The sequence below is a fragment of the Suricata suricatta genome, chromosome 17 (genome assembly GCF_006229205.1).
Source record: "Suricata suricatta isolate VVHF042 chromosome 17, meerkat_22Aug2017_6uvM2_HiC, whole genome shotgun sequence".
NCBI classification, from domain to species: Eukaryota; Metazoa; Chordata; class Mammalia; order Carnivora; family Herpestidae; genus Suricata; species Suricata suricatta.
The window spans coordinates 39,886,136-39,912,592 of NC_043716.1; the positions used below are offsets into that span (position 1 = coordinate 39,886,136).

Below are 26,457 nucleotides of genomic sequence, written 5' to 3' on the forward strand. Positions count from 1 at the left end.
TCTCAGTAACTGTTAGACATTTGTCATTTGGCAGGGGGGTGGGGGGCCTGCTCAGCATCCCACCCTGGGGAGTGGAATTGGCCTGGAGTCGGTCTGGAGGGAAGGGATCCTACCACAGAAGTCGGTGGGGCCACATCCTCTACCTCAGTCTGGGGTTGGACCTGTAACCCAGTCTTGGCCAATTGGATGCTCCCCCATCTTGCCCAGAGCTCGCACTTGGCAGTGAGCTCACAGCAGGGGCCGTGGTGGCCAGCAGGGGTGGTACCTGCGCAGCCTCCTAACCCAACTTCCTGAGATATGACGCTGGCTGGTTTTCTGTCCCCTGGCCCATTTCATCACAGTGCCCAGCCTTCCTGCAGACCTCCCGTACCCACTGATACCTTCCAAGGTAACTCCTCAGCTGCTTTTTTTGTTTGTTTATTTATTTTGAGAGAGAGAAAGAGAGAGAGAGTTCGAGCAGGGGAGGGACAGGGAAGGGATAGAGGACCTGAAGCAGACTGTGTGCTGACAGCAGAGAGCCCAATGTGGGGCTCGGACCCATGAACCATGAGATCATGACCTGAGCCAAAGTCGGACGCTTCACTGACTGAGCCACCCGGGAGCCCCACGCCTTTGCTGTTTCCCAGCCAGCGTCACTTCCTGTCACTTGCGACCAACACCCTGATTGGCGCAGAAAGAGTTGGATGAAAAGCTGAAGTTGATCGACACGCATTTCTGAGCTGAGTTGGGCACCACGGTGTTCAAATGATGTGTAAGATACAGGCAGTGCCGCCAGGGGAGATGAACTACATGTGAGCCCCTCAATGAGACAAGGAAGTGAAGCCGAGCTTAACTGGGCCCTGCAGACACTTGGAGAAGACACAGAACGCTCATCGCTGGGACCATCACAGAGTACAAAATCGGGGAGGCTGTGGCAACAGGAGGCACCGGGGCAGTATTGCAGATTGGGGACTTGGGTGGAAATGGTTGAAAATAGCCGAGCGAGGTTGAGAGGAAGGATTGCCTGCTAGTGGGTAGTGCTTGGGGGGAAACATGGCCCAGAACAGAGAAGGACCAGCCTCAGAGAAAGCAGCCACACCCCCCATTTTATACCCATTTTCACCCAATGGGGAGTCAGGGTGTAGCTGTTACCAGTCTAGGGAGCCCCTGTTGTTTTCCCTCTGACTTCTCTGGCAGGGTAGCCAAGGGGTCATGAACTTCACTGGAGCGGATGGACAGTCAGACACAGCTGGACCCCAGGGCCCAGTTGGCTGGGGTGGAGCAGTGATTCTGAGGGTGCTGCCCTCCAGTGACAGCATGGCGGCTTTCCAGCTTCCGGTGAGAAGCAGGCTCTGGAGGCAGGAGCTGCGGGCCTGAGGGGCCAGAGGAGAAACACAACGTTACCTGGTTCGGGGCCCTCCCTGGCCGGTACCAGTTTATCCCAGGAGTTTTCAGACTCCCAGTCCAGCCCTCTCCCTCCCCTGTCAGATCCCAAGGCCCCACCTCACTGTCCTCCCACCAAAGAGACCCTCTGACAGGGCCACCTTCTGTCCTCTTCTCTGTGGTGTAGCCAATGGGAGGACGGCTTGGGGGCCTTACGTGAGACTCTGCAAGGGCTCCCGGATCCCTGGGACAGCACCGACCTGGGGACCTTTGTTGTGTTAGCAAAATGGAGACCCACATGCCCTGAGTGGCTTATCCTAAGAACACATGGATTCCTCCAGAAGAAGAGAAACCCCCGCCACCCTCCCCCCAACCTGGCGAGGACTTGGATGCGCTGAGAGGGAGATGGTTTCCCCCAGAGCAAATTCCGGCTGCCCCTCCTTAGCCTGTCACCGAGGGGTCATCTGTGCCACAGAAGACAAAGATGACATGAAGCCAAAGACGGGAGTCTCTCCCATTTCATGATAAGCTGGTTCAGCAAATCCTGCTAAAGGCGCTCGGAGGAGTGGACACAAACTGGGGGCTGGGTAGTGACAGGTGCGAACATCTATAGAGGGAACAGAGACAGAAGGGGAGGGAGTCCAAAATCTAGGATGCCTGCTCTTCCAGAAAGTACCGACACTGGAGGCAGGAGGGCTCTCCCCTCACCACCTCCCTGTGTTACCCTTCACCTGCCCCCACCTGGAGCTGCTCCCAGGGACCTGCTCTCCTGATCCCCCAAGGTCATACCCTTTGTGTGTGGGCGGGGTCGTGCAGTGCACACATTTGATGAGCTTCTCCTTCCAAACTGTAAATCATCAGACATAACCCTTTTGGAAAGCAATTTAGCAATAATACCAGGTGACATAAAACCGTTCATAGCCTTTGGCCCAATAATCTTCCTCCCGGGAATTAATCCTAAGGAAATACTTCATCAGGAAGAGAGAACAATTCTATATCTACAAAGACATTTACTGCGATGTTATTTATGATAGGGAGAAACTGAAGACCCCCTTCTCCAGCCAACACAGGGGCATGGTCCTGTAAGTGCCGCCCCGAGTCCAAACGGCAATGTGGAAAATTCTGGAACAGCCAGAAACAGTATTTAGAAATTAAAGGCATGTGGAAGAAGAAGAAGAAGAAGGAGAAGGGGAAGGGGAAGGGGAAGGGGAAGGGGAAGGGGAAGGGGAGGAGGAGGAGGAGGAGGAGGAGGAGGAAGGGGAAGGGGAAGGGGAAGAAGAAGAAATGGGAAGGGGAAGAGGAAGAAGAAATGGGAAGGGGAAGGGGAAGGAGAAAAGCGCACAGGACTGTACATTTGCCATGATTATTACAGCGCTGACAGGTCCGTGCATGTGGAGGGGTGAAGAGCGGCCAGAAGCTGGATAAATGAAAATAGCTCTTGTATCCCATGTTGGAGATGGGCAGGTGGCTGCACACGGCCTCTTCCATGGCCATAGATCCTACTGGGAAATCATTTGTGTAAAATTGGAGTGTGTCACCTTTGCTTTTGGCTTTCTTGAACACCGGGCCGGAGGGGACGCAAGAGCCTCGGTTCCTTGCCCTAAAGGAAGGTACCACGCCCCGTGCCCCAACCCCCCCCTCCACGTCCCCTGCTCCCCAAGGCAGCATCTCCGCTTTGCCTGGAGCTCTCCGTGGCAGACAGAGACTTGGGGCCGCTTTTTCATGATCATGATTCAAATGAGGTGTTGAAACCGATCGTGAAAAAAATAGCGCCGCCCGCACGCGGGCCTGCGGGGGCGCGGGGAGCGCCGGGGCGGCTGCAGCGCGCTCCCCGCGGCGGCCGGGCCCTGAGCTCATTTCCTGGGGCGCGCGCGCCGGGCTATTTCGGCCTCGCGCTGTGCAAACAGGACAATTTTCTGCGGGCCGAGAGGCGCCCAAATTACAATCGTATCGCACACAAATATCCGCCACGCCAGGCCTCCGGAGGCAGGGAGGGGCCTCTCGCCCGGCGCTGGGGGGCTGCTCGGGGTCAGGCGGGGCCCGCACGGAGCGCCCTTCCTCCTGGGCTCCTGAGGGCCTCTGCGCGCTCCCTCCTGCAAGCAGGAAGGGGGACACCCCCCACCCCCACCCTCATCCTCGAGATCGTTCCTATCTGGCTATAGTGCAAGAAAACCTTGCCCTTCCCAGGGTTCTGCCTTGACTCGGGCTGCTTCAAAGCACCGAGGACGAAAGCCACTCCTTCATCCCAGCCATCGAAGGGTTCAAAATCGTATCTCCTTCCTCATAAGCCTCAGTGCCTTTCCAACACCCCTGGAGAAAGGTCCTGTATCCTTCGGCGGACAGAGCACCGGTGTCCCGGCCGCGGCTCCCTGGCCGGAGTTAGCCCCCCACGCCCCACGGCGCTCCAGGCCCTGACAGCACACAGACCTTTCCCTGATTTCGTGGCTTGGCATTTGCCTTTCCGCTTTGCCTACCTATTTCCTGTTCTCTGCTTCCTAGCAAACTCTTATACGTTCTTCAAGACCCAGCTCACACATCCCCTCCACCGTGGAGCTTTCCCTGCCCTCCAGGCCCAGGCAAACCCGTGCCCTTCCTGGCACCCTGCGGAAGTATACGGTATGTCTCCCGTCCGGTAAATGGTTTGCTTGTATGCCTGTGACACGCTGTCCCTTTGTTCACAAATATTCTCGCCTCCTCTCTGGACAATTCTACTTCCCTGACCCACTGGCCTGCTCAGGCTTGCCCACGTGACTTGAGCTGGCCAGTAAAGTGGCGCGTGTGAGTCAGTGGGGAGTGGAACCTTCCAAGCCAAGGATGGTTCACTAAACTCTCTCTTCCCTCTGCTATGAGGACAGCAGTGCCCCAGCCAGGAATCTTGCCTCCCGCCTGGCACCAGAGTGAAGACGGTGTGGAGTGAGGCGGGAGCTGACACGTGACACACAGGAAGTGTGAGAGACAAATGAACTCGGTGGTGCTTGAGGTCTCTGAGACCTGGAATCCTCTGTTACTGCAGTGCAAAGCAGCCGATCTTGACTTTTACAACCTCTGCTCCCTTCCCAGGCTTTGCTGTGGCAAAATCAAGACTCTCCTATGACTCCTACTGCAGGGCAGGCTCTCAGCCCAGGTTCTTGGAACCGCCGATGTGGAGAGCTAAGGTGTGTTGCATGTTGATTGTGTGTTAGGCCCTTGCCAGGCATTAGTGCCGCCTCATCCTTTCAACGGCACTGGGCGGGGAATACTCCCATATAGAACTTGCAAAAGGGGGGCGCCTGGTGGCTTATGGGTAAAGCGGTCCTACTTTTTTTTTCAGAGAGATAGAAAGCATGCAAGTGGGAGAGAGGGGTGCGGGGGTGTGGGCAGGAGAGAGAGAATCCTAAGCAAGCTCCATGCTCAGTGTGGAGCCCAACTCAGGGCTCAATCCCACCATGACCGTGGGCTCATGACCTAAGCAAAATCAAGAGTCAGATGCTCAACCGACTGAGCCACTCAGGTGCCCCCAAAGTCCTACCCTTGATCTCAGCTCAGGTCTTAATCTCAGAGTCTTGAGTTCAAGCTTCACGCGGGGCCCCACACTGGGCGTGAAGCCTACTTTTAAAAAAAAACTTGCAAAAGAGAAAGGGGCTCAGAAGAATGTTCGGGGCTTGCCTGAGATCTTAACGTCCAGAGAGATGGAGCTCGGTTTTGAGCTGGAATCTGTCTGATGCCAGAGATCTCGGACTTTCTGCCATTCAATCGCGCGTGCGTGCGTGCATGTACATGTTTGTGTGTGTTTGTGTGTTCCCACTCCACTAGCACTTCCTGAAGGCATTTCCGGAGGAGGAGGACGTGTGGACCTCGAGAGCAATGGCGAGGCTGTAACTATCGTTGAAGCCTGTTTCGACCCCAAGGGAGATCTTCATCATCTCCGATTTCCCATTCATCAGTCACTCACCAGAGATTTATTGAGTGTCTGCTGTGTTCCGGGCACCATCTTATGTGCTGGGGACACAGGAATAAACAGAGCAGGTAGAAATCTCTGTGTTAAACTAACCTGTAATGACGAAGGCAGATCAGTGGTTGCCAGGGGTGGGGGGCGGGCTGGGAAAGGGGAGAAGGGGGATGGCTGCGAGTTTTGGGGGTAATGGAAAATGTTCGGTAACTTGGTAGTAGTCGTGCTTTCACAGGTATATACATCCAACAAGCCTCAGACATGTACATTTGAAATGGATGCTTATTTATGTAATGATACCTCAGTTAAGTTGATTCTAAAAAAAAATCTTTGCTCTTACATAGAAACATTCTACTGTGCAAAACAGAAGATAAACACATAGATAAATAAAACACGTATCGGAAGGAGGTAAGAGATGCTGAGAAAATAAGTCAGGGCAAGGGGATCAGGAGTGCTCGGGGTTGCAATTTAAGATGAGGGGGTCCTGGGGCGCCTGGGTGGCTTGGTCGGTTAGGTGTCTGACTCTAGATTTCAGCTCAAGTCATGATCTCACAGTTTGTGAGATGGAGCCCTGAGTCAGAGCCTGCTTGGGATTCTCCCCCCGCCCCATCTCTTTGACCCTCTCCCTCTCTCTCAAAATAAATAAATAAACTTAAAAAAAAAAAAGGTGAGGGAGCCACCCTGAGTAGGGTGAGTGCAACTACACCCTCTTCTGGGGCACTGCGCCCCCAGCCTGCAAGCCTTTTTGAAGCCACCTGTGGAGAAAAGGCCTGGAGAGATTCATTTTCAGGTTCTAGAAAAAGATAGTGTCCTTTAATTACCCCCACAGTGAACAGCTTTGAACCCAAGGTTCTGCACGTTAAGCAAAATTGACATGACTTCTGAAAATCGGACCCTCCCTTGGGCTCTGGTGAAACTCTGTAGCAAGTCTCTGTTCCCAGGTCTGGGACCACGTTCCGCACGTGGTAAATCCACAGCAAAAGTCTGCGGGCTCCTCTTCATCCGCCCTCTCTGAAGCCCGGTCCACAGATCGCACGTCCACACAGCCTGGTTATTGCTGATGCCCCTAGTCGGTGTTGCCCCTACAGGAAATCACAGCTCAGTGTCGGCTCCAGGCTGCCTGGGCCTGATGCTCCTTTAATCCTATACAACCCCACCTCCCCAGGCTCCGGGTGAATGCCTGTGCTAACTTTGATCTTTCCTAAACTCCAGACTTTCCTTTCTGTGCCTCTTTCCTGCTCATAGAGCATTTGGCTCTCATTTAGAGCTCTTTTTTCTTCTTTCTTTCTTTTTTTTACCCTCTCACCAAGGCAGCAAGGATTTAGGAAAGAATCCTTTATCAGTCATTTATACCTTAGTAAGAAATAGTTTAGACCTGTGTGTCTCCTCTCCCAGAGCAGTTACACATTCAGCGCTCTCTCTGATTAACAGAAGGAAGGTTTACCTTTTGCTCTTGGGTAAAGAAGTTTCAGGCTGCAGCATGGCTGGGGAGAGGATGTGACAGGACTCTGAAATTGCTCTGCAGAAAGAGGCGGCAGCTCCCCTCTCCGGAGACTCTGCTGGCCACACGGTCTCTCCTGCTCCTTGTCAGGTGGTCTCAGCAGAGGCAAGGCTGGGGTCCTGCCAGCTTCTTACAACCTAAGAAAAATGTGAAAAATCTCAAACACTCAGTTTTTTGTTCAGAGTAAACCCTAAAGATGCCGTGGCTCAAGATTCAAGTGCTCTTCAAAAAGAAGATGGCGAGTGGAGTGTTGGGGAGGGTGTGGAGAAAAGGGAATCCCTGCGTGCGGCTGGTGGCAACGCACACTGGTGCAGCCACAGTGGAAAACAGCACGGGGGGTCCTCAAAAAGTTAAAAATAGAACCGGCCTATGCAATCCCAGCAACCCCGCTTCTGGGTCTACGTCCAATGGAAATGCAGTCGCTGCTTGAGGAGATCTCTTCCCTCCCGTGTTCACTGAAGCATCATTCACAATAGCCAAGACGCGGGAACCACAGAGAAGGAGAATGGGAAGTATTCTTTGATATGGAAAGGAAAGGAGCCCTGTCGTATGGAATGACACAGACGGACCCTGAGGGCACTAGGCCAAGTGAGATAAGTCAGACAGACAGATACTGGACGATCTCACTTACATGTGGAACCTGAAAAAGCTGAACTCGTAGAAACAGAGAGTAGAATGGTGGGTCCCAGGGGTGGGGAGACAGGGAGATACTGGTCAAAGGGTCTAAACTTCCAGCAATGAGATGAGTAAGTTCTAGGAGCATCTAATGCACAGCATGATCGTAGTAACAACACTGCACTGTGTACTTGAAAGTGACACAAACAGGTAATTATGTGAGGTAATGGACGTGTTCACTAGCCTTACTGTGGTATCATTTCACGGTATAAACGTGTCAGATCATCACACTGAACACCTTAAGCTTCCACAATGCTGTCAATTATAAATTTGTCAATAAAGCTGGGAAAAAGATTGGATATATATATTCTTAAATTTTTTTAAAGTTTTATTTATTTAAGTAATCTCTACACCCAATGTGGGGCTTAAGCTCATGACCCAGAGATTAAGAGTCTCATACTCTCCCAAATGAGCCAGCCGGCACCTGAGATTGGACAGACACAGACACACACACACATATATATGCACGTACATATATATATTTTAAAGGATTGTATCCATTTAAAAATGTTTATTTATTTATTTTGAGAGAGAGAGAGAGAGAGAGAGAGAAAGAGAGAGAGAGAGAGAGAGAGAGAGAGAGAGAATCCCAAGCAGGCTCTGCCCTGTCAGCAAAGAGCCCAATGCAAGGGCAATCTCATGAACCATGAGACCACGACCTGAGCCAAAATCAAGAGTTGGACTCTTAACTGACTGAGCCACCCAGGTGCCCCTGGATACATATTTTTATTTTTTTTCCATAATATTTTATTGTCAAATTGTTTTCCATACAACACCCAGTGCTCTTCCCCTTAAGTGCCCTCCACCATCACCACCACCTCTTTTCTGGATACGTATTTTTAAAAAGAGAGATTTGGGGTGTCCAATTAGCTCGGTCAGTACAGCATGTGACTCTTGACCTCAGAGTCATGAGTTCAAGCCCCATACTAGCCTAGAGCCTCCTTAAAAAAATAAAAATGAAAAAAAAGATTTCAAGTACCCATAGAACATCCAAGAGAGGGAACCAGAAGTCTAAGTTCATTTCAACACCCCAAAGCCAAACATCCTTGACCTCTTCCTAACCTTCATGGCCTAAGAATTCGGCGGCACCTTGGGGACTTTCTTTGTCTGAAGTAAACTTGGCCACAAAATCATCCATTCAGACCTCACTGATTATGTGATTACTGATTACATGCCAAGCAGAGGGAAAGGAGACATGAATAGGGTCTGTCTTCAAGGGAGTCAAAGTCCTTGGGACGCAAGGACCTGGAGACAAATTAAAGTATGGCAGTGTGCCGAGTGCCTTAATGGCCATGTGCGTGGCGGGTTGAGAGAATACTAAGCAGGGAACCCCCTCTACGGGAGGCCAGAAAAGTACTCAGATAAAGTTTGAGTTGGGCTGAGCCTTGAAGGTTGAAGAGGAATTTCTCACACAGAGAAGATGCAACCGTGTCCTAAAAACACTAGAAGTCAAAACATCAAGTGCTTCCCAAGCTCAGAGAGGCAACATAGGTCAATGGGCAGGTGGGAATAAGGCAGCAGGGACTGTTGGGAGTGGTGAACTGGGAGGCCCACAGTCTACCTACAGGGCCTCTGCTGGGCGCACAGCATGGTCTGGAATTAGCTTCCATTTGCAGTGCACAACCCACACAACCGCACATGGCTGCCTTGACTGCCTAAGCTGGACATCCGCTGCATACTGCCCAGGTGAAGAAGACAGCATGGTCTCGCTACATCCTGCTTTTTCAAGAGAAGCCCAAAACCCAGATTTTCATGTAAAAACGTTCCAATGTGTCCAACACTGTCAAGGCCAAACAAAAATCTAACCGTAGACAGGATCTACCCTGGATTTCCAGTTTGCAGCTCCAGTGGGAACTGATCCCCAGGATACCTTTCACTCTCTCTCTCCTTCCCACTTGCACCACACAACAGAGTCCTTGGCTGGGATTTGATGGGGAAAAACACAGTTTGTGGGTGAGTGCCCTACAAACTTCTGCAAAGCCCCGACAGAAAGTCCACGCCGGCTGCTGGGCAGGAAAAAACAATGAGGGGCTGCCCAGCAGCGGCCGCCGCATGAGATTAATGGGTAAAACTTTAATTTATCTAGGCACTTCGCTTTGAGCGAGCCTCCTCTGCCCTCTTGCCTGCCCCTGCCCCAAACCCCTCCTGTTCCGCTAATGATAAATGACAACAGTGGACGTTATTAATGAAACTGCCCCCAGCCGGCCAGGGGCAGACACCACGACCACAAGCAGAGGAGGCATTCAGAACATCCCTGCTGCCCCCGTGCAGGGCACAGGCCCCAGGCTCCTTCCCGCCCCGGCTCGCGCAGGCCCCGACGGCCACGGCCTCGCACAAAGGGCCTTCCTAGGAACCGTCTGGGCTCAGCTCTGTCAAATGGAAATCACCAACACGGGCCACACAGTAATTAAGCTCTCGGCATTCTTTTGACAATAAGGGTTCCTCTCGGGACATTCCCACGGGCCGCTGAAGGACCGTCTGGGCCCTACAAGCTCCCAGCTGGTTACCAAGGGATTTTTGAAGTTGGCCTTGACTGTGGAGCTCAGGGGGTGAGGTTGGGGGTGGGAAGTCCCTTCAAATGGAATTTATCATGTGGTCATTGGGCCTTGAAGCACCAACACCTGCTTCTCCAGGACTGAGATGGGCAGAGAGATAAAACAGATGTTCAAGACCCATTTATTTATATTTCTATATATAAGTATAAATGTTTATATATGCATACACACATATTATATACATACACACACATGTATACACAGATACACACATATATTATATACATTTATATACATATACATGCACACACACACACACATATATACTTCTACTGTTTGCTCACTGATGTACCTCAAGTACCTAAAACAGAGCCTGGCATATACTAGTTGTTCAATAAATGTCTGTTGCCCAATGGGCTGGAGATATGCTGATGCTGATTCTTAGAAGCAGCAATCTAGGAGCGGCCCTAGGTCCAGTGGTTTCTAATTGTTTGCTGCCACAAGATTGTACCCATGATAAGGATGAGGTCAATGTCTTATTCAACTGACCGTCCCCAGAACCAGGCACAATGCCCAGCCTGGGGCCTGCACGCAGGGGTTTCTTGACAGTGTCTGTTGACTGAATGACTCAGGGGCAAACCACACTCCAGGGTTGGTCCGGCCGAGCCCCAGTGGGACCTGACCCGTCTATACTTCCCTTGAGCTGCAGCAGCAGTCGCAGTAGCTGCTGTGGTGGCAGCGACAAGGTCACAGAGCCCAGGGATCATCGGACCCACAGCAGGTGTCACAGCTAGCGAGGCCTGGGAGCCCAGCCGGCCCCTGACTGGATGGCAAGAAGAAATGAATTAGCTTCAATTCAGTGACCTCTAAAAATGGCAGCTTAATTTTCCTCTCTCTTTGAGACCCTCATTCTGCCCAGTAGCAGCGAAGAGTTGAATTGATGTCAACTGGACCCAGTAATTTCGGATTTAAATTCAGTCCCTTCAAGGTTTCCTCATGTCCCAGGAGTCCAGGCTGGCTCCTTAGCTCCAGGGGCTTCTGTGGCATCGAAGAGAGTGCTAAGCCACGGTCATTGACATCTGTCTCAGGCTCTTGGGTGTGGTCACTCTACCTCCCCGGTGTCCGCTCTACCCATGTCCTTTCTTCTGTGGCCGTCAGTCTGCACACCCTGTATCCTCCTCACCCTGTGCAAGAGGCCTCCCAGGACCACTCCTCCTGGCCCAGCACCTTCCATGGCCTCCTTGAGAGCGTGGGGGAACCAGCCAACCCCTCATTCCCTGAGGGCCCGGGGGGGGCCCTCATCGCCTCTGGGTGTTGTGAGAGAGCAGGGCTGTTACCCACTCAGGGTTCTGCGTGGACGGCGGGGGCGGTGGGCATTTCCCAAATTGGTGAGGAGGAAGTGCTTCGTTCTCCCACCGCACTTGACTTGTCTTCCTTGTGAGCTATGGTTGCCCATGAAGGAGAGGGTCCCCAGCAACAAGGACATGCAGGGGAGGGGACATAGGTGACTTACAACACTAAATCCCCTGAATGTCACTTGGGGAAATGGAGAAATGGAAGTCAAGAAAGCAGAAAGGACTCACCGCAGGCCTTAGAGCATGAGGGAATGGCAGCATCAGGCCAAGAGCCTTGGACTTGGTAAGTCACATCATTTTTTTTTAAATTTTTTAAATGTCTTTATTTTATTTTGAGAGACAGAGACAGAGAGCAAGTGGGGGAGGGGCAGAGAGAGAGGGAGACACCAAATGTGAAGCAGGCTCCAGGCTCCGAGCTGTCAGCACAGAGCCCAACGCGAGGCTCGAACCCATGGACTGTGAGGTCATGACCTGAGCCGAAGTTGGAGGCTCAACTGACTGAGCCACCCAGGCGCCCCGGTAAGTCACTTCTGAGCCTCCCCCAGAACCAGGCCCTGTCCTGGGTTCTGTAGTGTCCACTGCAACCAGCAGGGTATGTATAAGTTCTAAACCACGGCTCCAAGTTCTCTGACACTCTTCCCCTTGAAATCTGGGGGCTTTGTCTCCTTACCTGCAACACTAGTCCTTAAAGCGGGAGTAATTAAGTCTACCTACACTGAAGCTGCCATACTGTGAGGAAGCCCAAACCTGGAAAACAGGTCAGAATGCTGGGCTCCCACCTTGAGGGATCTGGCTTCGGTCAGTCTAGCGTGAAGCCCAGGCCCAAGTTCCTCGGGGGGCTCTGACATGCAGGACCACTGCCTTAGAACATCCTCTTCTGGTGCCCTCAGCAGACAGAAGAGGAAACTGAATTTCTTCTTCACTATTACTTTGGCTCTTCGGGGTCTTTCGTGGTTCCAAACGAATTTTAGGATAGTTTGCTCTAGCTTTGTGTAGAATGCTCGTGCAATTTTGATTGGGATTGTACTGAATGTGTAGATTGCTTTGGGTAATAATGACATTTTAACAATGTTTATTCTTCCGATCCATGAGCATGGAATGTTTTTCCATTTCTTTGTGTCTTTTTCAATTTCCTTCATAAGCTTTCTATAGTTTTCATCATACAAATCTTTTGTATCTTTGGTTAGGTTAATTCCTAGGTATTTTATGGGTTTTTTTGCAATTGTGAATGGGATCAGTTTCTTGATTTCTCTTTCTGTTACTTCATTATTGGTGTATAAAAATGCAACCGATTTCTGTACATTGATTTTGTACCCTGCGACTTTCCTGAATTCATGGATCAGTTCTAGTAGGCTTCTGGTGGAGTCTGTCAGGTTTTCCACGTAGAGTATCATGTTGTCCGCGAAAAGTGAAAGTTTGACTGCATCTTTGCCAATTCTGATGCCTTTTATTTCCTTTTGTTGTCTGATTGCTGATGCTAGGGATTTACCCTGGCACTGCTAGGGATTTACTCAAGGGATACAGGAGTGCTGATGCATAGGAGCACATGTACCCCAATGTTCATAGCAGCACTTTCTACAATAGCCAAATCATGGAAAGAGCCTAAATGTCCATCAACTGACAAATGGATCAAGAAAATGTGGTTTATCTATACAATGGAATACTACATGGCAACGAGAAAGAATGAAATCTGGCCATTTGTAGCAATGTGGATGGAACTCGAGAGTGTCATGCTAAGTGAAATAAATCAGGCAGAGAAGGACAAATACCATATGTTTTCACTTATAAGTGTAACAGGAGAGGCCATGGGGGGGAGGGGAAAATAGGTGGGAAGAGGGAGGGAGGCAAATCATGAGAGACTCTTGAATGCTGAGAACAAGCTGAGGGCTGATGGGGGAGGGGAAGCGGGGCAGAGGGGTGATGGACATGGAGGAGGGCACTTATGGGGATGAGCATTGGGAGTTCTATGGAAACCAACTTGACAATAAACTATAAAAGAAAAAAAAAGAAGAGGAAACTGAAGTCAGAGAAGGACTGTGCAGCACCCTCCCTTCTGTCAGCACCCCTAGCCCTTGGCCCTTGAGAAGACAGAGGGGCTCTGCCCCCCACCTCCAGCTATTTGGATTCCAGGGGAAATTCTGTCTTCCTCTTCTCGCTGAAGGGGACGGGGGCACAAAGCCATGGGCAGGAGAATCAGATTGGTTGGATGTGACACCCAGCTCTGCCACTAGTTTTGGTAAAGAATCGGCAGGCCATTTTTTAAAGTATATTTCTTGTATTTTATCAGTTTTGATAAGTCCTTAGAATAACTGAAAGAAGAGCAAAAGCTAGAACACTAAAGGATACAGATAGGTGATTAGGCAAATACATCATTAGTTACACTGGCTTCAGGCTGAAGGTTCGGTTCCCATGACATGGAGCATGCTTGTCCCTTCCAAGCCTCAGTTTCCCCATCTGTAAAACGAAGCTGATAAGCCTCATTTCACAGCGTTGTTGTAGGGATGTCGTACGGTGGAGTGGGTTACATGCCAGGTGGACGGTAAATATTCAACAGATTCAACCTCCCTCCCTTCCTGAGCATTCGGACCACACAGAGGCCTCCCCTGCTTTTGGCTTTGGCTTTAAGGAGCTTGTGGTCACTGAGAGGATATTTCACACTGGAAGTACAGGCATTCCAAATTGATACCTAACTGTATATTTTTTGGTGTAAACTATATGTCGACTCTAACTTTAGCCTGGGGGGAGCTATGTTATTTGTTTCCCTTTCACGAAAGCTATAATACAGGAAGAGAAAAATCTTGCCTTGCGCCTTCCAAATTCCTAAATACACAATTTCCAATTTTCTGGGATATTATTTAAGTTTATTTTAGTTCTGGAGTCTCACCATCCCCCTGAGTAGCTTATTTAAGTTCTGGGTGGGCTCTAGAAAGGCCTGGAACAACATTTCAAAGGTAGGGAAGGAGAATCTTCACGTTCATTAAATAGCGAGACCTGGGATCTTTGCTGGGTCTAGGATCTAGAAGCTTCCCTGACACGAGCGGAGGGATCTCAGGAAGAGGGCCGAGTTCCCGCCAAGCAGTATTTCTCGTGGCTTTTTTCTGACTTTTCCATTCTCTGCTCATCTTGAGGCCAAGATGTGCTGGATCATGGCGTGGCTGGAGGTTCCAGCTTCTTCTTTCTGGAGATGATCATAGGCCACGGTGCCCGTATCTGTGTCCCGTGTGTGAGAAGAGACCTGTGACATTCGTCAGGTTCTCGGAGGGGTCAGGAGAACTCCAGAACACTGACCACCTTCGGCCATATGGTCAATGTCTACCTCTCTCCCACCCACCTCGCGTCCCAAGCGCTGTTCTTGGGACGAGGCCTTCTCTGGCACTCGATGGTAGGACCCCAGGGAAGGCCGCAGCCCTGCTGAACATCCTGCCAGAAGGACCTTCATTCCTGGCCCTTCAGGGAGGGCTGTCCTCCGCAGCAGGGGCTGGACCGGGCAGCATCATGGGACTCTCCCTGCTTGTGCTGGCTGCAAAGAATACTTTCCTGTCCCGGAGTTCCTTACCAGGATTCTCAAACCTCAGCGTGCAGAAGAATCCAGTGTATTTTTAAAAAGCAACCCAAGGGACTGTGACGCAGGTGGTCGCTTGGAGAAACACCGGTTAATAAAGTTGCTAGAAAGCTGTTCCGGGTTGCTGGATGTCTTGGAACTGTTCCAAGTCATAAAAAAAAAAAAAAAAAAAACACCAGAAAGCAAGCAAGCAAGCAAGCAGGCACCCTTTAAGAAGGCTGACTGTAAGGTAGAAAACCCTTTCCCAGGGAGAATAGGCTCCTGGCATGTTAATCACAGGAGCAGCAGCTGAGGCCGGGGTAGCCCCATTATGTGCCGGGCGCTGCTCTAAGCGCTTACAAACCACAGCCCCATGAAGGAGGCGCTCTGCACATTTTCACTTTCCAGATAAAGAAACAGCACAGAGAGGTTGAGCGGGGGAATACAAGGACCCACAGCTACTCTGGGGCTTCAACATAAGAGTCTGATGGTGAAGCGTCTGACTCTTGACTTCAGCTCAGGTCATGATCTCACAGTTTGTGGGATCAAGCCCCGTGTCAGGCTTGGGATTCTCTCTCTCCCTCTCGCTCTCTGTCCCTATCCCACTCATGCACACACTATCTTTTGAAATAAATAATTAAACTTAAAAAAAATAGTCCCAGGGAGATACAGCTCAGTCTGCAGCAGTAACTGAGTTGGAAAAAGCAAGGAGAGGGGTGCTTGGGCGGTTCAGTCAGTTAAGCATCTGACTTTGACCCAGGTCATGACCTCACGGTTTGTGAGTTCGAGCTTCACATCAGGCTCTGTGCTGACAGCAGAGCCTCCTTCGGATCCTCTGTCTCCCTCTCTCTCTGGTCAAAGTAGTTTGGCCTTTGTTGTATAATAAAGAACTTGTCTGGCCTTTGTCCTGGGTTTGTGGGAAGTGGCTTCTAAACCCTTGGAATTTCCCTATTGTGACAGGAGTGTTTGTTCTTCATGGCTCCTGAGATCCCCCTGAGTTTATGCCAACACGGTGACTCATGTGGACCCGAGGTAGTTTCAGGTTAGAGGCTGGCCATCTGAAAGTGTCGGGGCTCTGAGCCCTGTGATGTCAGCCTGACCTCTGGTGAGGGAAGGGGGCTGGAGACTGAGTTCAATCAAGTGGCCAATGATCCATTCACTGATGCCTGTGTAATAAGCCCCCCGGGAAAATCTCTGGGGGTGTGATGCTACCATGAAAGTGACACACTTGATTTGGCGGAGAGGCCACACAAAAGTTCCGTGTGCAGGACCCTCCTAGACTCACCCTGTGAATTTCTTCATTTGAAGAGCCCTGATTTGCATCCTTTGTAAAATAAAACTGTAACTGTTAGCATCGTGCTTTCCTGAGGTCTGTGAGTCATTCTAGAGGACAATCAACCGTGAGGGGGTTGTAGAAAACTCCAAATGTATAGCCAGTGGGTCTGAAGTTCAGGTGGCCTGGAGACTCCCAAACTTGTGACTGCTGTCTGAAGCGAGGGCAGTCTTCTTGGGCCCCTTAACCTGCAGAGTCCCCACTCGTCTTGGTGGTGCTGAATTGCGCTGCGGTATTGTAATGTTCGATGCATGAATGCCCGATTCAAGAATTGGACTTCATTTGCTTCCGTGGCTGGGAGTCATAGGTTTACGAGAAGATGATTGTCACGATGAGTAACTGGAATTCTGGAAGAAAAATCTGGCAGAGAACGAGGATGGCCAGAGCCCTCCCTGAGTCCCAGGCACCCTTGGTCATGCATTCTCAACATTGACACGTAATGCTGGTTACCAAAGATGCTTCCTTTCAAAAAATAAAGAGCAGCCCATGTATATTGGGAGAATTGGAGCCACTCACAGTAGGCCAGCCAAGAAACGGCTGAAAATACTCACTTCCAGGAGGAGAAGGGCAATTTGTCCTTTCTGGTTCACACTCTGCAGAGCCCTGGATCCAGACCCAGCCCAGCCTTCTCTTTAAATCATGAAGAGGCAGAGCAGCAGAATCAGGGTACAGCTTCCCCTTGGGTATTTAGAAAACCTGGAACCCCTTTCCTTAAGCTTCCTGCACTCTCCAGCCTGCTAACCACTGGGAAATTGTATTCCGACATTTCTAGAACATTCCCTGCAAGCAAGGCATGGTGTCGCAGGCTCCCCCTCACTGGATCTGATTCAACCTTCACTAAAACCCTACCCGAGGAGATGACTTAATCTCTGGGCAGAGTGAGTGGAGCCACGAAGTTCAGATGGATTTTGCAAGACAAAAACCCAAATCTATTTTGTGGCCGCTGATACACATTCCGACTTCGCCACATCCGTGGTCATTCCAACCACAAGCACAAAAGGTGCTATAAATTCATTTCCATGCAGGATTCATTGTTTCTGGCATCATTCATTTCTTGATAAGTCAGCCAGGCCAAATAGCCAGTCCGAGGCTGTCATTGATCCCAAGAGCCTCATTGTGGTGTCCTTGATTTACGGACGGTGTTTGGCCTTAATCGCTTACAGCTGTTTCTTTTCACAAACTGTTATTTTCTCAACGACTTTGATGAGAAAAATTTTGAGAGAGAGTCTAGTCAAGAAGTTTAATTGCACCTACAGAAGCAGGAAACTTTTCCATTTTTTATTTAATATTTGTATTAAATCACGGTCATCAGAGATCCCTGGAAAAATATGGATGTATAAAGAAGAAGACAGAGCACCCACAACTTCGTGGCCTAGAGATAAGTTAACATTTTGGTGTGTTTTCTCCGTCTTTTTTCTGTGCACATGCACCTACTTGCTCATACCTGGGATTACCCATCGACGGTTTTGCCCCTGGTCCCGGCAACCCCCAGGGAAATCACCTGGGAGCTTGGGAAAGCAGAATCTCACCCCTCGCCCCGTTCTACTGAATCAGCATCTGCGTCTTAACAAGAGCATTCTCTGCGTAGTGGAGGTTGCCCAGTGCTGGTGTAGCCGTGATTTTTGCACTCTGCGTTGTATTGTAAGCATTTCCGCATGTCATCCAAACATTCTCCTGTAATATGATTTCTAACTGCATAATATTCCATCATGCGTATGAACCACAATGTCCTTACCACCTCTCCTCTCGCCTTCCATATTATAGGTAACACTCTATGGAGCATTCTTTTTTATTTTTTGTTTTTTTTTTTAATTTTTTTGTCTTTATTATTTTATTTTTTGAGAGACAGAGACAGACAGTGAGCAGGGGAGGGGCAGAGAGGGAGGGAGACACAGAATGTGAAGCAGGCTCCAGGCTCCGAGCTGTTAGCACAGAGCCTGACGCAGGGCTCAAACCCACGGATTGTGAGATCATGACCTGAGCCGAAGTCGGATGCTTAACCGACTGAGCCACCCAGGTACCCCTAGGGAGCATTCTTGAATCCACTCTGGCTCTCTACTTTGATGATTTCCCTGGGGCAGTTCCTAGGAGTGAAGTTACAGAGGCAACGGCAATGGTGTTATACAGAGTTTTTCACGTTTTGGGCTGCTCAGAACCTTTTGAATACACTTCTTATACTTGATAAATTTCCCACCTCGTGAGCTGCATATGACCCTGGTAGAAACCCAGGGGACACCTGAGTGGCTTAGTCAGTTAAGTGTCTGACTTCAGCTTAGGTCCTAATCTCACTCTCTGCCCCTCCCCCACTCACGCTCTGTCTCTCTCACTCTCAAAAATAAATAAACGTTAAAAATTTTTTAAATAAAAAGAAATCCAAACTCAGTTTCTCAGAGTTCCTCAAAGCTAAGGGTTAGACCTGGGACCTGTGCTCTGCTGGTCAGATGCATCAAGAGGGATTCCGAGGGGAGGGGAGGGTCCCCGGCAGAGTCTGCCCTGGGGACAGCAGGACTGAGCCAGGGAGAGCTCCCACCTTTCAGGGGTCCCAGCTTCTGGGTCCTGGGCCCAGCCCGTAGTGTGACCTGACGCCAGCAGTGGGCTTTCTCCTGGAGACTTGCCCCCAGTTGGCTTGGTCTCTGGCCCTCTGGGAGTACTGGGAGTCGGCCAGCTTCCTCAAATCCTTAAGCAATTTTGGATCTGCTTGAACTGGCGAACAATCTGGCTGAGCCACAAACATTTTTAAGACTTTTGATACTCATGGCTGTACATTTTGTAGACATTCTTTTATTTATTGAAATTTAATAGAACATTGATACAAGGGCCAAACTTAACTAAAAAGTAAAGTATAAAACCTTAGGAACAGAGGCACCTGGGTGGCTCAGGTAAGCATCCAACCCTTGATTTTGGCTCAGGTCACAATCTCACAGTTCATGGGTTTGAGCCCTGCACGGGGCTCTGCACTGACAGTGCAGAGCCTCCTTGAGATTCTCTCTCTCTCCCTCTCTCTGCCCCTCACCTGCTCATGCTCTCTCTCACTCTTTCTCACTCTCTCAAAATAAATAAATAAACTAAAAAAACCCACCTTAGGAATTTATACATACACTTCCACAGAAACACAATACCCACCTTAGTGCTGGTCTCGTCCCTGATTATACCATTATCATATCCAGCAGGTTGGATTATTATATGAGAGAACCCATGATCATATCCGTATTGGATAATGGACACTCCATTATCATATCCAACATATAATGCAGATTCTATATCAAGATAATTTCCTGAGACCTCGTTTCAGATTATGTCAGATGTTGTGAGTTTCTGTATTTTTAACTTTTATTTTATTAAGTTAGGGGTGCCTGAGTGGCTCAGTCGGTTGAGCATCTGGCTTCGGCTCGGGTCATGATCTCACAGTTCGTGGGTTCAAACTCCACGTCAGGCTCTGTGCTAACAGCTAGTTCAGAACCTGGAGGCTGTCTTCGGATTCTGTGTCTCCCTCTCTTTCTGACCCTCTCCTGCTCACACTGTCTCTCTCTTGAAAATAAAGAAAACATTAAAAAATTAAAAGATATAATTCATATGCCACAGAACTCACCATTTTAAATTGTACAGCCCAGTGGGTTTTGGTATACTCCCTGTGCCATGTTCCCTGACAATGGCTGATCTACTTTTTGTCTCTATGGATTTGCCTATTGGGAACGTTACATGTAAACAGAATCAGACCACATGTGGCCTTTTGAATTTGGCTTCTTAGCACCATGTTTTCAAGGTTTGTCAATGTTGTAAGATTGTATCAATACTTCATTTTATGGTTGAATAGTATTCCATTGTATAGGTATACCATGTCCATTTACTGATAAATGGACACTGGGTTGTTTCTACTTTTAGGCTATTAATAACACTGCCATAAACACGTACGTACAAGTGATTGTATAAACATATGTTTCCAGTTCCCTTGGATGTAAACCTAGGGGTGAGAGGGCTGAGTCCGACTGGAACTCCACATCTAACATTTTGACACGTTGCCAAACTGCTTTCCACAATGGCTACACTGTTTTACATGCCCACCAGCCATGGATGAGGGTTCTGATTTCCCCACACCCTGGACAGCACTTATCATTTTCTGTTTTCTTTTAAATTTTGGATTATAGCCATCCGTGTTATGTGTGAAATGGTATCTTGTTGTGGCCTTGATTTGTATTTCCCTAATGTTTCATGATTTTGAAGTTCTTTTCGTGTGCTTACTGGCCATTTGTCTATCTTCTTTGGAAAAGTATCTATTCAAATTCATTGGTCATTTTAAAACTGGGTTATTTGTCTTTGTATTGTTGAATATCACTCAGCCTTGAAAAAGGAGGAAATTCCCACATATAGCACAATATGCATGAACATTGAGTGCATTACCTTAAGTGAAATAAACCAGTCACAAAAGGACAAATACGTATGATTCCACTTACATGAGGGCCCTAGAGTAGCTGAATTCAGACAGAAAGTAGAAGGATGGTTGCCAGGTGCTGGGGGGCATGGGGCTGTGGGAAGCTATTGTTTACTAGACACAGAGTTTCAGTGTTGCAAGATGAAGAGTTCCGGAGATGACCGGGAAGTGTGGCCCCACAACAATGTGAGTGTACTTAATACCTTTGAACCGTACATTTAAAATTGGTTAAGATCTGGGGCACCTGGGTGGCTTAGTCAGTTAAGCATCTGACTTTGGCTCAGGTCATGATCTCAAGGTTTGTGAGTTCGAGCTCTCTGCTGTCAGCGTGGAGCCCACTTCGGATCCTCTGTCTTGCTAGAGGCAAGCTGCAGCTTCTGGTCCCTTCTAGTTTTTCTTTGAGCAATTACTTCTCTCGCATTCCACGAGGTCCCGATGCCACTGTCAGTTGTGGGGCACCGGCACCCCTGACCCCTGCCCCATCTAGAGCAATCTGGCTTGTCCCCCAGCTGTTTGAATCTAGAGGGAGTCATCAATGCGAAAGAGCAGGGATTCCCGCCGTGAGAACTGCACTGCAATGTCAAGGCCTTGCGGGATTTCCGAGAGCCACACCCCATCCGCCCCTGCTCTAAGATGCGCAGACAGCCTTTGTGATATTCGCTTATGGATTCAGTTTGACAACATCTACTAATGACACTTAAGTCCTGTGCAAATGTATTGGAAGTGGCCCCAGGGGTTAAGAACCTGGCCGTTCTCTCTCCAGCAACAGCAGGGCTGCCCCACAGCCTGAGGGCTTTTCCTTTCTGCTTGCTATTCAATATTTAGCTATTGCATATTAATATATGTCAGAAAGGACGCCCTCTCTCAGCCTGTTTGGATCGCGGGATTGCAAAGGGGTACCTATCTTCTGGACAGCAGTCGGACACTATATGTCAGGAGACACAGAAATATCCCCCTTCTGGGGAGATAGATAATCTCAAATACAGAACAATCTATTTGGGCAGGATGTTCAATGTCCAAAGGCACAACCCCTGAATAGGGAACTCGTGACATGATCAGCCTCTTTCAGCTTAAGGTGGGTCCTCAATTTGCTTCCCTAATGATTTATGATGTTAACAGACTCCCTCTCCAGTAGGGATGAGGATAGAGAGGGGAAGGAAGTTGACAAGGCCAGAGAATCCCATCCACCATTTTGATAATAGTGACAATAATGAAAATATTATAAACCATCAGATGTTTCAAATGCACAGCCAGAGTAGGGTCCCAGAGGCTGGGGCTGGGTGGACGAGTTACTCTAAACAACAAAGCATCAGATCTAAGGAGAGCAGGCCAAGGCCAAGATTGAGTTCTAGAGAAGCATTCTGGATTGCCTGTTTGTTTTTCAGTTGGATATGGGGTTGCGGGGTGTCTGGAGAGCCATTGTTCTGGGTCTAAAGTCTCAATAGGTCTCACATTTAGCCTTCTGCTATTTTTGTAAAAATGTTTAAATGTTTATTTAATTTTGAGAGAGATAAAGAGAGCATGAGCAGGGGAGGGACAGAGATAGGGGGAGACACAGGGTCTGAAACAGGCTCCAGGCTCTGAGCTGTCAGCACAGAGCCCGATACAGGGCTCGAACCCAGGAACTGAGACCATGACCTGAGCCGAAGTCGAAGGTTTAACCGACTGAGCCACCCAGGCGCCCCTCTGCTCTTATTTTCAAAGCAGTTGCAGGTTTAGTCCTAGACAGCAAGTCTGACAAGACCAAAAGAAGACATTTGTCACTTGGCCTTGATCTACCCCTGGACAGTCAGTACCACCCGTGCTGCCTAATGAATTTGTACTTTTCTTGTGAGTTTCATAATACTGCTTTACCACCTTATTGCTTGATAAGAGTATTCAGCTGTTCAATGAAAATATTAAAATTGCTGGCAATCTTCATAACTGGCTCTCTTTTGGCATGTCTTCATTTTGTAATATAATAGGAATCTCAAAATTGGTAGGTAATTCAGGTTTTTCCAGTCTTTGAGAGGGCATTCCCGACGTCATCAGATCCGAGGGGTGAGTGTGGTACATGAACTGGGAGATGAAGCACAAAGTCTGCAGCAGTGAGGATTCAGGAAGGAGTCAGGGAGGAAGGGACTGGATTGAGGGGAACAGGGCTTGGGATTTGAACAGGGCTGGGCACACTGAGTCTGGGCGGGGCTCCAGGACAGGACTGCAATGTACTAACAGTGGGGGGTTGGGGGTGTCAGAAGACAACAGTCGATCCATCATCTCAATGGCCCTAGCAGCCATTAGGAATAATGGTTATGAAAACCCTGCAGAGAGGTGCCTGGGTGGCTCAGTCGGTTAAGCAGCCGATTTCGGCTCAGGTCATGATCTTGCGGTCTGTGTCAACCCACTGCGGCCAAATGCCCACGTCAGAATCACTCATGGCATTTGGTAACAATTGCAGATTCCTGGGCTCAGCTCCAGACCTACAGAATCAGAATCTTAGGGAGGTGGGGACTGGGAACCTGAATTTTTTTTTAATGTTTATTTATTTTGAGAGAGAGAGACAGAGCTCAAGCTGGGGAGGGGCAGAGAGGGAGACACCAAATGGGAAGCAGACTCTAGGCTCCAAGCTGTCAGCACGGAGACATACACAGGACTTGAACCAACGAACCCAGAGATCATGACCTGAGCCATAGTCGGATGCTTAACCCAGTGAGCTACCCAGGTGCCCAGGGAACCTGAATCTTTAACAAGCTCCCAGGTCATTCTTAAGGACAGCAAACAGATGCTGAGTGGCTTTCCTGCTAAGGGAGTCTGGCTCCTTCCCCGGAACACCAAACCCTGAGCTGGGCACTGGCCAGCACCCACTCACCTTGGGGTCCCCATGAGACCAAAGGATCTGTACGATGCAGCAGGCAATGGGCGCTGCATTCCGAGTTTGCACAGGAGACAGCAGGACACCGAGAGAAGAAAGATGTCTAGGAGCAAAGGGCTCAGGGGCTACATCCTGAAGCGGAAGTAGAGTGGACCGGGAAGCAAGGGCATTCCAGGTCAAGGACACAGTGTGAACAGTTCAAGGCCAAGGCCAGGGGGAGAGGACGGGGCAAAGCAGAGGCGGCTGGGGAGGTGCAGGAGTGGGGTGGAAGGGGGAGTTGGAGTTTGGGGGAGGAGGCACAGCTCCATGAGGTGGTTTGGTTAAGCTGAAAAAACCGCTTCCCAGAACCCCCTTCCCCACAGGAGTCTGGGGCAGGGTTGCTCAGAAGAGGAACTTCCAAGAGATTTGGAAAAGAAGAAAAGCAGTATCCAGGCTCTCAGAGGGTCGTCTCCACTGCTGTCTGCGTTGCGACAGAGGCAGGGGTGTCCCGCCAGAGGCAGGGGTGTCCCGCCAGCCAGCGAGCCAGCTTGTCCTGCGCTTTTCCGCTCCGTCCCGCCCGTGGGCTTCGCTGGGCAGCAGCCCTCACAGACTTCCCCTTTGGGCCGCTGGACGCGCCCTTGGCTTCTCACATTTCTCTGCAAGCTCAAGCTTGTCACCCCCGGCAGGACTATCCCCGATTGTCCAAGTCTCCTTGTCCAACGTTATTCAGCTCGTCCCACATGTGGATAAAGTCTAATGCCTCTACTAGTTCCCTTATTCCCATACACGCTTCTTCCCTGGGTGGACTCTTTCCAAAGAGTCCTCGTCATGAATCCCTTTTTAAGAGCAGGAAAACCTGGGGCGCCTGGGTGGCTCAGTCGGTTAGGCGTCCAACTTTGGTTCAGGTTATGATCTCGCAGTTCATGGGTTCCAGCCCCGCGTCAGGCTCTGTGCTGACAGCTCAGAGCCTGGAGCTTGCTTTGGATTCTGTGTCTTCCTCTCTCTCTCTGCCTCTCCCCTGTTCACACCCTCTCTGTCTCTCAAAAATAAATAAACATTAAAAATTTTTTTTAAAAGAGCAGGAAAACCTTTGTAAGCGTTCCCCCCCCATACCGCCCCCCCCCCAGATACACACAGCTCACCTGGGGCAGATCTCTTACTATCCAAGGCTGAAGAAGGAGAGGTCCCTCTCACCCTCACGTGGTAGGAGAGCTGTGCCCTCTTTCTGGGCACCTGCCGGGGGCAGGGGTGTGGGAGGGGGAAGGCCTGGGTGGTCAAGTCCTTCAGTGGAGGGCATTCCTCAACTCCAGATTCTCTCCAGACGTCTTGGAGGGCTGTCCTCTGTTGGGAACTTCTGAAACGCAGTCATGGCCACTTGAAGACAAGATCGGACAACAGGTTGCCTAGGGCCCCCTTTTCCCAGAAGCCTCTAACCTCAAATCGGTTTCCCTCCTAGGAAATCAGACTCTTCCTCGCCAGGATTCCGAGGAAAAGATGGTTCCATTTCTACCCCTCAAGACTGGCTGGACCTGAAGTCCTAGTCACAGGACTTTCTTTTCTTTCTTTCTTTTGTAAGCATAGCCTTTTATGTTTATTTTATTTTTTAGAGACAGAGTGCAAGCAGGGGAAGAGCAGAGAGAGAGGGAGACACAGAATCCAAAGCTGTCAGCACAGAGCCCGATTTGGGGCTCAAACTCAGGAATCGTGAGATCATGACCTGAGCCGAAGTCGGCACTCAACCTTAGTCACAGGATTTTCAAATCCGGGGCTTCTCTGCAGTCCTGAGCATGACAGCCAACCCCTGTCCTCACAAACTCCCAATTAAAGAGCACTGTACCCAGAGCGAAGTGGGGGACACTGCAATGTGCTCTGAGAATATGGGGCAGGGGATCCTAACCTAGGCAGGGAGGCTGAGACGGAGGACTTCCGGGAGGAAGCGATGTAAGCCGAGGCGGGGCAGCAGGGGAGCCAGGAAAGGCTGTCAGGTGAGGGGTGAGCTGCGTGAAGGCAGGAGGTATGGGGGCGCTGGGGCTGCGGGAAATGGAATGTTCCCCAGTGAGGCACCTGGGAGGCAGTGGGAAGAGAAAGCGCTGGAAAGCTGGGAGATCTGATCAGGTCTGGCCCGGGAACGGTTGAGATGAGGGCTCTCTATCCTGGGGCCACAGTGCTCAGCAGACGAGGGACAGGAGAGATTCTGCTCCTTTGGGAAGACGGGCTTGGAGGGGGTGTGTCCAGAGGTCAGAAAACCCGAGAAGCCGGGACAAGGGAAAGGTGGTCATACAGGCAGGGGGCAGCACTGGAGAGAAAAGAATGGATTTGAGGGTCATACCGCAGCTGGAAGAAGGAAAAACCATGCACGGGGTGGTCGGTGGGTTGGATGCAGGGAATGGGGGGGCAGGAGTCCTGGGGGATCCCATGGCTGGAGCCCCTTGAAGGACTGCAGGTGCCCACCTAGCTGGCTGAGCAGAAGCTATGGCGTGAATTGGTACTGTTGGTAAAGCCAAGTCTCTCATGAAGGTGTGACTATCAGGGAAAAAAAGGAAAACAAGATGATTGAAGGAAGAGAAGCATTTCGTGAGTGAGGAGACTAAGAATGAGAAGCTGAAAACACATCTCCGGGTCTGAGGTCTCTCACCCCTGCGCCAGGGAGAGGGCGGCATGGGCCGAGGAGGCAGGGAAGAGTTTGGGACCCCTGCAGCGGTGTGTTAACGGCGGTAGGAGGGCCGGTGGCCACTTCCCCTTGCTGGTTCACTAACTCGGCAAAGTCTGCCGAAGCACCTGCTACGTGCCAGGCCCCGTGGCCCAGGCACAGGGCCCCCCGCGGGGAGTGGGCGCCCTCAGTCCTTGCCGAACAGAGCTTTTGACTGGGCACCAGAAGCAGACGTGACGTGACACTGATATGAAATGACAAATCGTGAGAAGGTTGGGAAAGGGAATAGTGGGGTGCTGTTTCAGATGGGGACAGGCCTCCCTCCGAGGAGGTGACATTTGAGCTGAGATTGGAGGGC

At 50.1% G+C, this 26,457-nt stretch overlaps 1 long non-coding RNA gene across 1 annotated transcript; it reads right to left on the bottom strand.

The window, feature by feature from the left end:
• Window positions 1-6,081: 6,081 nt before the first annotated feature.
• Window positions 6,082-24,645, bottom strand: LOC115281541. Its single transcript, XR_003904370.1, has 3 exons — window positions 24,592-24,645; window positions 6,735-6,928; window positions 6,082-6,372 (listed from the first exon to the last, which is right to left on the bottom strand). It is a non-coding gene; the product is annotated as an uncharacterized LOC115281541 (long non-coding RNA).
• Window positions 24,646-26,457: the final 1,812 nt, after the last annotated feature.